The sequence below is a fragment of the Panulirus ornatus genome, chromosome 18, assembly GCF_036320965.1.
Source record: "Panulirus ornatus isolate Po-2019 chromosome 18, ASM3632096v1, whole genome shotgun sequence".
In the NCBI taxonomy this organism is placed as follows: Eukaryota; Metazoa; Arthropoda; class Malacostraca; order Decapoda; family Palinuridae; genus Panulirus; species Panulirus ornatus.
In genome coordinates, this window is record NC_092241.1 from 53,912,674 (window position 1) to 53,924,907 (window position 12,234).

The 12,234-nt window shown below is 44.1% G+C and overlaps 1 protein-coding gene and 1 non-coding gene across 2 annotated transcripts in view; both read right to left on the reverse strand.

Moving 5' to 3' along the window:
* Window positions 1-12,234, reverse strand: part of LOC139755104 (uncharacterized) — a 607,993-nt gene that overhangs the window by 521,820 nt on the left and 73,939 nt on the right. The gene's annotated exons all lie outside the window — the stretch shown is intronic.
* Window positions 4,165-4,283, reverse strand: LOC139755185 (U5 spliceosomal RNA). Its single transcript, XR_011714059.1, has one exon. It is a non-coding gene; the product is annotated as a U5 spliceosomal RNA (small nuclear RNA).

The window sequence follows — 12,234 nt, forward strand, 5'->3', positions numbered from 1 at the left end:
CCAGACGCTTCACATGCCTTGATTCAATCCACTGACAGCACGTCAACCCCTGTATACCACATCGCTCCAATTCACTCTATTCCTTGCCCTCCTTTCACCCTCCTGCATGTTCAGGCCCCGATCACACAAAATCTTTTTCACTCCATCTTTCCACCTCCAATTTGGTCTCCCTCTTCTCCTCGTTCCCTCCACCTCCGACACATATATCCTCTTGGTCAATCTTTCCTCACTCATTCTCTCCATGTGCCCAAACCATTTCAAAACACCCTCTTCTGCTCTCTCAACCACGCTCTTTTTATTTCCACACATCTCTCTTACCCTTACGTTACTCACTCGCTCAAACCACCTCACACCACACATTGTCCTCAAACATCTCATTTCCAGCACATCCATCCTCCTGCGCACATCTCTATCCATAGCCCACGCCTCGCAACCATACAACATTGTTGGAACCACTATTCCTTCAAACATACCCATTTTTGCTTTCCGAGATAATGTTCTCGACTTCCACACATTTTTCAAGGCTCCCAAAATTTTCGCCCCCTCCCCCACCCTATGATCCACTTCCGCTTCCATGGTTCCATCCGCTGACAGATCCACTCCCAGATATCTAAAACACTTCACTTCCTCCAGTTTTTCTCCATTCAAACTCACCTCCCAATTGACTTGACCCTCACCCCTACTGTACCTAATAACCTTGCTCTTATTCACATTTACTCTTAACTTTCTTCTTCCACACACTTTACCAAACTCAGTCACCAGCTTCTGCAGTTTCTCACATGAATCAGCCACCAGCGCTGTATCATCAGCGAACAACAACTGACTCACTTCCCAAGCTCTCTCATCCCCAACAGACTTCATACTTGCCCCTCTTTCCAGGACTCTTGCATTTACCTCCCTAACAACCCCATCCATAAACAAATTAAACAACCATGGAGACATCACACACCCCTGCCGCAAACCTACATTCACTGAGAACCAATCACTTTCCTCTCTTCCTACACGTACACATGCCTTACATCCTCGATAAAAACTTTTCACTGCTTCTAACAACTTGCCTCCCACACCATATATTCTTAATACCTTCCACAGAGCATCTCTATCAACTCTATCATATATATATATATATATATATATATATATATATATATATATATATATATATATATATACTATCCCTGGGGATAGGGGAGAAAGAATACTTCCCACGTATTCCCTGCGTGTCGTAGAAGGCGACTAAAAGGGGAGGGAGCGGGGGGCTGGAAATCCTCCCCTCTCAATTTTTTTTAATTTTCCAAAAGAAGGAACAGAGAAGGGGGCCAGGTGAGGATATTCCCTCAGTGGCCCAGTTCTCTGTTCTTAACGCTACCTCGCTAACGCGGGAAATGGCGAATAGTTTGAAAAAAAAAAAAAAAAATATATATATATATATATATATATATATATATATATATATATATATATATATATATATACATACATACATATATACTATCATTGCCCTTCCCATATACAGCCATCTCCAGGATATTCAACGGGAGATCTGTTAAGGGTAAGGGTGAGGTGATGTGGGAATGTGCTGTGGAGAGAGAGAGAGAGAGAGAGAGAGAGAGAGAGAGAGAGAGAGAGAGAGAGAGAGAGAGAGAGAGAGAGAGAGAGAGAGAGAGAGAATGACTGAAAAGTTTCCAAAGCCTTGCAACTAAAAGCCGAAGTTTAGCACGGAGTTCACTGGTTATGACGGCAGTGTGTTGTGAACACAAGGAAGGGTGAGAATGTTTGATGACGTAGGGTCGCGAGGGAAGGGAGGAAGGGAGAGTGTAGGGTTATGGCCTCCAGGCTGGAGAGGGATCAGGGAATGAGGAAAGTTGTGCTCTGAGAGTCCCAGGGCAGCTGTAGTGCTGTGAGAGAGAGTAGGGCACTTGTAGGATAATGTGGGATTGAACATCACGTGTAATACGTGTAATACAAAGGAGTATACAGAGGAATACAAGGGAATTCAAAGAGCAACAGACCCCTGGGTCCTTTCGAGGCTGTTTGTGACAGTGGAAGACGTCAATAAACTCACAGACTCGCGTGGTTAAAGCCAGAAGGCGATCAGATAATTCAAGGAAATTATCCTACGAAATGTCGTTGTGGCTAAGAAGGCGCAAATAATAGATGCCGTAGACTTGAAGCGAAAGTAATTCTATCGAGTCTATTCTTAAACGTATCTTTTAGCACTGCTTTCGACCGCATTCATAGGCAAATCGTTCGATATGTCGACAGTCCTATGTCTGGTTGACCCCCTGAGGTGGTGTGAGGTACAGAGAGGATGTACGTGTCTGGTGGCCTCCTCCTCCTCGAGATGGTGTACGTAGGGGGTTGGAGGGGCGTGAGTAACGGGCCCTCCTGAACGGCTCCAGGTTTAGGAGGAGGGAAAAGTGCGGGTTAGGACCTCCTGCTGGACAGGACGAACGAGGGAAGGAGGCTCGCGTGACTGACCGAAGAATGAGCCCGCGGGTTAGGCAATCGATCATTAAGTCGGGTCGCTGCGGCTACCGGTGCGTGAGACGGAGACAGGCGAGGTGAGGAGACAGGTGAGGTAGGGGACAGGTGAGGTAGGGGACGGGTGAGGAGGGGGACGGGTGAGGAGGGGGACAGGTGAGGAAGGGGATGGGTGAGGAGACAGGTGAGGAAGGGGACAGGTAAGGTAGGGGACGGGTGAGGAAGGGGACAGGCGAGGTAGGGGACAAGTGAGGAAGGGGACGGGTGAGAAAGGGGACGGGTGAGGAAGGGGACAGGTGAGGAAGGGGAACGGGTGAGGAAGGGGACAGTTTAGGTAGGAGGACAGGTGAAGTAGGGAGGGACAGGTGAGGTGGGTGACAAGTAAAGAGAGTAACAAAAGCTTACTGTAGCAACACAAGCTTAAGAATGGATTCCAGGGAAGCTGAGATAGCAAGCTGCTCAGCTTTATTTCTCACACGTTAAGATCTGTAGCTTTGGCGACTGCGGACCTTGAAAAATATTTCAGCTTCGTGAATCCATAAAAAAGCCTATATATATATATATGTGTGTGTGGAAATAAAAAGAGCGTGGTTGAGAGAGCAGAAGAGGGTGTTTTGAAATGGTTTGGGCACATGGAGAGAATGAGTGAGGAAAGATTGACCAAGAGGATATATGTGTCGGAGGTGGAGGGAACGAGGAGAAGAGGGAGACCAAATTGGAGGTGGAAAGATGGAGTGAAAAAGATTTTGTGTGATCGGGGCCTGAACATGCAGGAGGGTGAAAGGAGGGCAAGGAATAGAGTGAATTGGAGCGATGTGGTATACAGGGGTTGACGTGCTGTCAGTGGATTGAATCAAGGCATGTGAAGCGTCTGGGGTAAACCATGGAAAGCTGTGTAGGTATGTATATTTGCGTGTGTGGACGTGTGTATGTACATGTGTATGGGGGGGGGGGGGGCCATTTCTTTCGTCTGTTTCCTTGCGCTACCTCGCAAACGCGGGAGACAGCGACAAAGTATAAAAAAAAAAAAAAAAAATATATATATATATATATATATATATATATATATATATATGAGTACATTTTTTGGGCCACCCTGTATTTTCGAGACGACAGGAAAAAGAGTATTCTCCATATCATCAAACTAGAATGCGTACTAAATTACACGTTTATTGCCGTTTTCTGTTCATTAACGCAGTTACCCTTGAAAGAAACAGAAGTTAGAATAAAAGAAAATCATACCAGAATCTATGAGATCACCACGATTTTTTTTTTAATGGGTTGGTAGGAAGAAAGGCAGAGGTTGTAATGAAAAGGATCAGAGAAGAGTTGTACAGTGTTGTAGATGTATGAAGCAGGTTTGTACACCATTGGACGTACGCCTGCCCGCGGGGTACGAGCGCTTTGCTGCCTCAAGGTTCGCCAGGCACATGACATTGCCATCAGATACCACGGTCTTCCCATCTAATCAGGTTCTAATGTACCGTAATCTATGATAAGGTTCTTCTACTGAATTATATGTTGTAACCTGGTTCTCTACTGCATTTTGTACTTCTAAAGCAGATACTTCATCTGCGTCATGCGACCAAGGGCAATATGAAGTATGGCACAGATAAAATTCTGTAGTTTACGTCTAATAGATTGATAGACACGGTACGGATTCTGGCTTAATCGCCTTAAACTGCTGACAGCCATTAGATTCAACAACACATATGTAGACTCACTGAGTTGTTCCCCTCTATGGAAATCTTCAGTAAAAGGCGAAAGAATAAATGCGATTTGAAGGGAAACCAGAGTTATGTAGAACCAGCCATCTTTTTCTTTTCTCCCTTCGTCGTATCTTCAGTGGGCGTTTCCAGTGGCGAGAGACACGTCTTTCCTTTGCATCCACAGTGTGTTCAGCAGTGGGAGCCATTCTTACACCCGTGGCTATCCACAGTTCACGAGAGGCTAGTCCCCTGTAGCCCAGCAGACAGGTACACACTGACCCGCCTTGATCAATGCTTGACCGGATATTCAACCAGCCAAGCTGAGGCTAAGGAAGATCCCGTTAGGGAGCGAGTTTACAGCTTAGTCGTCGATGGACACGTCCGAGTTTACGTCTTGCTGATAAAAGTTTAGTGTCATTCCATGCGGTGATGCTTGGCTCTGCTTTGGAGTGTTCAACATCGACTTCCACACGCACCCAAACACACACACACACACACACGACTGAACAGTACGACTCCATCCTTTTACACGTTATACATTACGTGCTCAAGTCATGTTTAACTAAACTGTACCCTCGACCAGTGTATTACGTAGTTACAGTGTATATACAAAGTAAAATACATATTCAGGAAGGATTTGCACACTATACACTCATTCACTGTCAACTCGGCATCACTTAACACTACGACGACACACCATCCCGTATTATACACCGTAACACTATATTCTTTCACGCTACACCTTCTACACCACATCATCCACAACACTACACTGTTAAATACGCCTGTTATCACTACACTCGCTCACAGTACGTCGCTACACTATATCACACTATATCCACACACTTCAACATCAAATACACTCCCTCAGGCTTCCCACTTTACTACTAAACACACTATGTATACTCCCATCTGCACCTATCCTCCAGCAGATAACCTCGTCACAGACCATAGGGTCTTCTACTGTCACTCTCCTCATGTAATCCTATGGTATATCCGACTGGGATCCTTGCTTATAGACCATTAGGTCCTCATGAAATCTGGCTCTTCCACGTACGTAATCCCAGTTCGCTCGAACCGACACCCCAACACCCGCAATTAAAACAGACGTCCGGAAACGTTCGATAAGCTTCATTTCGGGTGCTTCCTCCACGCTCGGTCTGGACATACGACGGTCGCCCTGAAAGCGGCCATCAATAACCCATTATATTCGCCCTTGTAAATCTGGATCACGTTGGTCAATAATGAAACGGTCAACTGCAGGGACTAAACTATCGTACTTATCATTGTCCTCTTGCTCGTTAAGCCTGCTGTTAATTCTAACGACTCGTTTGCTAAACCATCCGTTGAGAAAAAAAAAAAAAAGAACGCGAGGGGAAGCTCACAGCGACAAATCCCAGATTCATGTGTAGTGCATCTGAATGGCCTTCACACAGATATAGTCTGTGAGCCTGGAACATTGCAGGCTGTTACTCTGGCCAGCCATCATCGTTTGATTACGTTGAGCCGAAGAGACCCTTTCTCGTTGCAATTTACACAGGGGATAATATCTGATGTCTATGACTGTGAGCAGCTGTTAAATTCTGTTCACTTCAGGGAGGCAGCGTTGCGTTTCATGATGCTTGTAAACAATTGGAATATCGGGATATAACTGATCACACTTCTCGAAGTCTAGTCTCGCACCTTTTGCTTAATGACGACGTTAGCGCTTTTATAAGGCTGGCTCGCCGAGCCCCTACGGTGAGTTGTTGAGCGGTGAATCAGGAAGGTCTGAAATCTATACGAAAATAGGGTTCTGCACTGAGGATATGTCCAGTGGCAACATCAATGTCAAGCTGTGTTTACGAGCGGTAGACTGACCAGGGAAGTCTGTTCCGCCATTCACACCAATGCTTTAAAAAACTGGTGGAGTGACCAGGGGAGAAGTCCGTTCCGCCATTCAGGCCAATGCTTAAGAAACCGCACAAACTTCGAAAGTATTTCAGGAAATGTGACGAACTACTCCTGTCTAACAAAGAATAAAAAAAAAACGCTTGAAAAAATATATAGTTGTGGCATACAGCTCCAAACTCGCTTTGCATAAGAGAATTAAGTCCTCCTGATGCGATGGAAGGTCCGGATTCCAATTGACTTAAGAACGAGGAAAGGGAGAGAGTGTGAGAATTTAAAGACGACAGAACGCAAAAGTTCACAGCAGAACGTTTGAAAAGACTAAACCAGATATAAAAAAAAACGTGTGGGAGGTTACTGATTACGCTTGGGTCATTAAATTCGTCAATGTCAAATTAAGAACCACCAATCGACAAACCTGGAACACCTAAGAAGGTTTTTTCAAAGATACGTCCAAGACGAAACAAACCGTCACGGAACAGATGGCCCATCTACCCATCCTCAGGGGAAACCTGCAGTGCACTGAGGCAAACCTGGAACGTATGTACACAGGAACAGGAGAAGATTACGACGAAAAAAGGGGGCAGCGGAGGAGGGGATGTAAATAAGAGAAGAAAATAAACTAGATTTCTTTAACGATGGAGAACTGGAATGAATGCGAGTGGAAAACTATGGTATAAAATGGTAAATGAAAAAGGAATGTAGCGAGATTAGAGCTGGACTTTATCAGGTGTATGAAGCAGTTGCGTAATCGGGCTTGGTTCCCACAAACAAAACCTGGTCTACAGTCCGTCTTATCTCACATGTCCTAATTTCCTGGAACTCCCCCTCCCCGTCCCTCCCTCCCTCCCCCACTTGTGTTTACCCTCTGTCAACAGCGTTATCCACTGGGCTTCTGTCTTCCAGCAGGCGACCTACTGTGTTCCAGCAGGCGACCTACTGTGCCCCCAGCAGGCGACCTATTCATCCACCTGCTCCAGGTGATGAAAACGTCCTCGGCATTTGTCACAAGATCGTTTTCTCTCTTTCTCCATACTTCTGTTAATGTTTACATTGCTGAATTTCCCTTTCTTAGCTACCATTGTCTTCCTATCAAATCCCTAAGGCTATGTAACAATACATATCATCCGTACCTATTCAATTACGAGTATTTGTGAGAATAAACCAGGCAACTGGCTCTCATATCTACTCAAGAGTAGATATCTAACTGCCTCTCACACGGCACCACACACATTATGCGTAGATATGTAATTCTTGCTCACCTCACAACTCTTGGGTAGGTAGCGAGTACTGAAGGGGGCAAGATCTTCCTTTTCCTTCATCTACGATCGTCCATTATCGTCTTTCAGTATCTCCTTCCTGTTCTATATGTGAGTCTTCCTCTCAACACCTCACCAGAGTCGAGCAGCAGCTGAAGGTATGACGTCCGGGGCAACACACACCCAGCTTGAGACTTCGAAGTGTAGGCTTAGTACCGTTTTCTTCCATTTTGGACCGTCTCTCGTGCGCACCCCTCTCTCTCTCCTCCAGGTGTTTTCTTTTTTCTTTTTTTTCAACCTACGGGACTAGGTAATCCAGCTGGCGCTCGCTATGGGTTCCTGGAAGACTCAGCTGGCAATCAGCGGCCAAATGTTCGAAACCTCTTAGAATAATCAACCACATTAAATAACTTTATGACAGGTCCTCGCAGAGATGAGAAGCCATTGCCATCGATTTCTTCGGCAACAGAGGGATCCCAGCGATGAATCTTCGTGGCGCTCAACTCTGCTGGCGGCCTCTGAATCACAAACCATCTTTATCCCACGCGGAACGGGTACTTTCCAGGCATGTTCTCACGACGTGTTAGAACTCCGAAGTTATGACCCTCTCAGAAAACCCATACAAAGTCGGCACTGCTTCTGTTGGGGACAGGACTCACCATGAATCAGTGACGCCAGCGTTCGTGATGTGGCTGAAGGGCGAACCACCATGATGAGGTCAGTGTGGTGGATGGGGGAACCTTTTCACCTCCCAGCCACGGGGGTCTGCCGGACGGCTGAAGAAGTAATGCTCTTTTCTTCAACCCATATGTCTCAGGATGGATTATCCCCAAGCCTCCTGCGTTCCCTCTTCGGTGTTCCGCCCGTCGGCTGATGGTCCAGTTTCGCGGAACTTAACTCCTCCTGCCAAAGGTACTGTTGATCCCCAGCCTCATGCCTTGTACAATGATCTTTCTTCTTTTTATCTCCTGGTCTTCAAGCTGTCGGGCATCTACTGCCTCTCGCGCACCGACTGCCTCTCTCTTTTTAAGTACCGCTGTGTTCTGACACAGAAAAGGTAACCCAGAAAATATGGTACCAAAAAAAAAAAGCGGACACACAGACAAACTATCCCGGACAATACGGTACAAAAAGCGGACACACAGACGATACGGTACAAACAAAAAGCGGACACACAGACGATACGGTACAAATAAAAAGCGGACACAGAGACAAACTAAACCGGACAAGGCAAGCCACAACACCCAGAAGAACGAGACTCGTTTCTCAGACACATGACAAACGACCGGACTGGATGAACCATTAAGACGAGGCGCCTCCTGTTTTATCCTCACACGAGACGGTACCCGCCACTCTCGTGTGCTGAGGTTGTAGAGGGGCTTGGACGTCCCCCACTGTCGTTCCTGCTCCCTGGCGTCAGCGGGTGAAGGACGCTCAGTCGAAACTGACGTGTTTTCTTTCAAAAACGGTCGTCCGACGACCCGATACGCGAGGCAGACGACGGGTTACTTTATAGCTACGTGGAGCACCACCCTGGGTGTACGAGTAGGCATATATAATGTAATATAATTATATGTTACTTTATGTGTTATGGTGTCGCCACTTTTGACTGCAGAATTTATAGGATTTCCAATTCTTTCACACACAAACATACTCTCACGTGTGTTTGCATCTTATGTACAATCGCTACTTATGTATCTTTTGCATATATATATATATATGTATATATATATATATATATATATATATATATATATATATATATATATATATATATATATATATTCCTACTGAGCTTGCTTAAGGATACACAGCGAGTGACAAGCAACTTTATGTGAGACTTTATCATCTTCAGTTTGGACACAAACTCGTGAGAGAACTTCTTGCCTTCGAGAAATCCATCATTTCCCTGTTACTGGAAGTGGCGCAGTTTTTGGAGCTGCAGGAATTCCAGGGAGAAGGATCCAGGAGTCAAACCAGACCCTTTCAAGGCAAGGATCATGGGACAATTATAAACGAAAAGACACTTACGAAAAATACACAAAAAAACCATAAGTAACTTGACTTCTAATATCATTGGAATGTCACAATGCTGTGTTTATGGGCTTCAACACCTCGTCTATACCGAAGCCTTGTTTATACCTAACTCGAACACGGAGAACACCTTCAATGTGCGTGGACTGAAGGAAGGGAAAAAGTGTGAGAGAGTCTTGGTGTTACCCAAGACCATTCTAGAGGTTCCTACAGCTAGAACCTGCGCTACATCCAGTAGCGGGAAAATGTAGACTTCCTTTGCATGATACAGCCTTGAGAAAGGTCACTCTTCACTCGCGGTGTGAACCTCGAGCAGGCAGGCGGAGTCCGGTAACACCTGAGGAACTGTTGAACGCGACAGCAGTTACGTAAAGTTGAAATATAAGTTGATGTGACCTTACGCGAATGGAGTCAACTTGCTGTAACCAGAGGCAAAAAATTTAGTCTACAACGAAAATTATAGCACACCCACAAACAATATATATATATATATATATATATATATATATATATATATATATATATATATATATATATACATACACATATATGGATGATAATCGCGTCTTGGTGCCGTGCTGTTTGCTCAATCCTTTTAAGCCAAGTCATGTGAGGCCTGACGGCCTGGGGCGCGTCATCAGGCCGGAGCTTATGAAATATAACAGAGCAGGTGAGAGGGAGAGAGAGAGAGAGAGAGAGAGAGAGAGAGAGAGAGAGAGAGAGAGAGAGAGAGAGAGAGAGAGAGAGAGGCCCACTCGTGGACCATTTCCCACTCCGTACCGAGGGTGAACCTTGCCTTTCAGAGTTTTTGACTGACTTGTCTCCCCAAAATGGTTTTAAATACCTTCTATACGACCCCCTGGCAGTGGAGAGGCCTGCGAGGCGTAATAACCAACCAAAACTGGGTCGATCACGGCTCCCACTCAGGAGAGAGAGAGAGAGAGAGAGAGAGAGAGAGAGAGAGAGAGAGAGAGAGAGAGAGAGAGAGAGAGAGAGACGTTAGCTAATGCTCACCGCCAGCTGAGGGCGAGGGAGGTGTGTGTGTGTGTGTGTGTGTGTGTGTGTGTGTGTGTGTGTGTGTGTGTGTGTGTGTGTGTGTGTGAGTGAGAGGAAGAGGAGAAGAATACGAAGTGTGGGGGGGAATAAAATGAGGAGTGGTCTTGAGTAAGAGCCGGCGAGGAGGCCCGGGAGATATCAGGTAATGCAGTGTTGGCAGAGCCCTTGGGGAATCAAGTGTGGTAGGTGACGAGAAAAGCCATTGGAGGAGTCACGCCTTAAAACTTGGATACCAGCAACTTAAAGAAAACTGAATAAGTAACGCGTCCAAAGACTTGAATATATATATATATATATATATATATATATATATATATATATATATATATATATATATATATATATATATATATATATATTTTTTTTTTTTCATAATATACGCTATTACCCGCGATAGCGAGGTAGCGTTAATAAAATAGTACATGGCATTTGAGGGAATATCCTCACCTGGACCTCTTCTCTGTTCCTTCTTTTGTAAAATTAAAAAAAAAAAAAAAAAAAAAAAAAAAAAAAAAAAAAACGAGAGGGGAGGATTTCCAGCCCCCCGCTCCCTTCCCTTTTAGTCGCCTTCTACGACACGCAGGGAATACGTGGGAAGTATTCTTTCTCCCCTATCCCCAGGGATAGGGGAGACTTGAATATATATATATACATATATATATATATATATATATATATATATATATATATATATATATATATATATATATAAATATATATATATATATATATATATATATATATATATATATATATATATATATATATATATATATATATATATATATATATATATAATCCCTGGGGATAGGGGAGAAAGAATACTTCCCACGTATTCCCTGCATGTCGTAGAAGGCGACTAAAAGGGGAGGGAGCGGGTGGCTGGAAATCCTCCCCTCTCCTTTCTTTTTTAATTTTCCAAAAGAAGGAACAGAGAAGGGGGCCAGGTGAAGATATTCCCTCAAAGGCCTAGTCGTCTGTTCTTAACGGTACCCCGCTAACGCGGAAAATGGCGAATAGTATGAAAGAAAAAGATATATATATATATATATATATATATATATATATATATATATATATATATATATATATATATATATATACAGAGTGGCTGAGAGCAGCACTATAGATACGTTTAAGAACAGACTTGATAGATATTTCGCCTTAAGAAGACTACCATCATTACGTGCCCGTCGTTACTCACACTGACAACTTGCTGGTTAAGTCTCCCTCAAAATCATCTGTTTACCCTCTGACTTTTCCCTCACTGGTCTGCGAGTCTCTGGTCACACCCGCTAACACACACAGCCTCGAAATGGAGGACCCAGTCATCTGCTGCTGTTGAAATTCCTAACGTATCCCTATGTATCTGCAACTCTAAACACAACAAAAAAAATGTAATACACCTAAACTATGTTTACAAGGAGAAAATAACATACCTTGACTATGTTTAAAGGCAGAGAATAAACGTCGTTGTTTAAATGAGTTTAAGGGTCTTTTTTTTGTCATCTTTAAATATAAAATGATTCTAATATCTTCAATTCCTCCCGTCTCTACCCAGCAGTAAAAAACATTCTGACCCTTGCAAATACTCCTCTGAGTCGGGACGATAATGACCATAAACTATTGAAAAAAAACGAAAATATAAGAACCACTTGGTATCAAAACGCTCACGCCCCAGTCGCTTAAAATATAACAATATGGTTTCAGTGCCTTTAAATGCAGGATGCGTCGTGCTTTCCTGGCATATTGCTTTCAGAGACTATTTTTTTGTTTTAATTCTCTATAGAATAATTTTAATA